The sequence below is a fragment of the Mustela nigripes genome, chromosome 3 (assembly GCF_022355385.1).
Source record: "Mustela nigripes isolate SB6536 chromosome 3, MUSNIG.SB6536, whole genome shotgun sequence".
Lineage (NCBI taxonomy): Eukaryota > Metazoa > Chordata > Mammalia > Carnivora > Mustelidae > Mustela > Mustela nigripes.
Genome location: NC_081559.1, coordinates 123632355 through 123634446, shown reverse-complemented (window position 1 = coordinate 123634446; position 2092 = coordinate 123632355). Strand labels below are relative to the sequence as shown.

Genomic DNA, 2092 nt, shown 5'->3' with positions numbered 1-2092 from the left:
CAAAATATGACTATAATAATAAAGGCTCAAAAAGATTTTTTAAGAAAGTTATTGTTAACATAAACTAGTTATAAAACATTAATAGGGGGTCTGCGGAGCCATAAGGTGAACTGCAGGAAGATCCCAGCCCTGTACACATGGGGCAGAGCCAGCCAAGAGGCAGGGAGAGGCCAGAGCTGTTGTTCCGGGCAACCCACTCGAGGATGGCTCCCAGTCTTCCGGAAGGTGCTCGGCTTGGGGAAAGCAAACCCTCGCCCTGCTCCTTTTCCATTGAGAGCATTTTAGGACTGTACCAGAAGAAAGACTGTGTTCCCTCAATGAAACCCCACAGGCCCTGGGCCGACACCTGCGGCTCCTCAGGGAAAGATGTTAACCTATGTGTGCATATCCCAAGCCTTCCCAATGGGATATCCTTCCCTTGTACTGTGGATCACCCAGTGCCAGAAGAAAGATTTTTGAAATACAAAAATTACTTTTCAACCTCAGAAAGACTTTCATTGAAAAGAGAGCTGAGTTGGTATCGAGGCCAGAGACCCAGAACTGCTTTTACTCAAAACCAGATTGAAGTGTTAGAAAATGTCTTTAGAGTTAACTGCTATCCTGGCATTGACATCAGAGAAGACTTAGCTCAAAAATTGAATCTAGAGGAAGACAGAATCCAGATCTGGTTCCAAAATCGGCATGCAAAGCTAAAAAGGTCCCATAGAGAATCACAGTTTCTAATGGGGAAAAAAATTTCAACACGAATCTCCTGGAATAGATAGAAATCTAAACATTTGAGATTCTCTTACAATTGCAGACCATGAAAAATCAATGGAAATATCAAGTGATAAAAATGTGATGTTTTCTTTTCTGCATTTAATCTGAGTGTTGTCATTTTTTCCCTAAAATATATTGTAAATATTTACTGTTATAACATGGTACCTATTATACTTGGGCACTTTTAGTTACAATAAAGCCCTTTCCTATATATTTTAATAAAATTTTCAGAAAAAGCCAGCTATTTTTTAAGTGAATTTAATCTAATAAATGTTAAGCAAATTTAATCTAATAAATTAGTTCAGTAAAATCAGCAAACTCATGACTAGGTGATTCCACAAGCTGGATTCAATTTACAAAACAATTCAAGTAAAATAATCTGAAGAATGGCACAAAGATATGATCTGTTTCAATTACTCTTCTTTAAGTGCATTTTGAAACGGGATTATTAGTTTCTCTTAATTTCTGGCATAAAGCAGCAAAAATTTTTCACCATCTATCAATACAAATCCTTCTAGCATGCCAGTTTCAAGTTTTTTTGTTTTTCTAAGCAAAATCATTATGGGGAGGTAGAGATAGAAAGGTATCAGTTTCCTATTCATACATACATTGTAAAAAGATTCTACCTGGAAATAAATGCAAAAATTTAAAATAAAATAAAAAAAAAACGTTAATAGAGGAAAAAATAAAAGTTTAAAAAAATTAGAATAAGAAAAAATATAAAATTAAAACAATTTAATTAACTTTGCAAGACTAAAGAATCATGGGGAGAAAGCCATGAATCCCAGGCTTTGCTCTCCCCTACTCTGGAATTCCACTGTTCTCCTTGATCAGTGAACTTGGTCTTGGCTAGATGTTCTTGTTGATCTTCCGGGGGAGGGGCCTGTTGTAGTGATTCTCAAGTGTCTTTGTGTGAGGAGGAATTGCACCACCCTTGCCAGGGTCCCAGCTAGGTAATCTGCTGTGGTTTGCTCTCAGAAGCTTTGCTTCCCTGAACGCTTTCTGTAGAGCTCTGGAGGATGGGAATGAAAATGGTGGCCTCCCAATCTCCAGCCCAGAGGAGCCAAGAGTTAGGGCCCCCCCTCCTCAGTGTGCCCTTGGAGAAAAGCACTCAATCACTCCCATCTCCCTGGCCTCTGGCCGTGCTCTGAGCTCACCTGGCCTATGACTGAGCATCTCTGTCTCACCCACAGAGTCCCACCTGGAGTCTCCAAAGCCACCAGATCCCTGCCACTCTTCCAGGGGGGTATCCCCAGATCTACCACTTGTGAGGTCCCTGCTCAAAGAGCAGTGGTCTGACTGTGCCACGGATCACAGTTTAAGGTAACCCCAA

General features: G+C 40.3%; 1 pseudogene; it reads left to right on the top strand.

Annotated features, from left to right (window-relative positions):
• Positions 1-203: 203 nt before the first annotated feature.
• On the top strand, positions 204-760 carry LOC132013113 (homeobox expressed in ES cells 1-like; annotated as a pseudogene).
• The last annotated feature ends 1332 nt before the right edge of the window (positions 761-2092 follow it).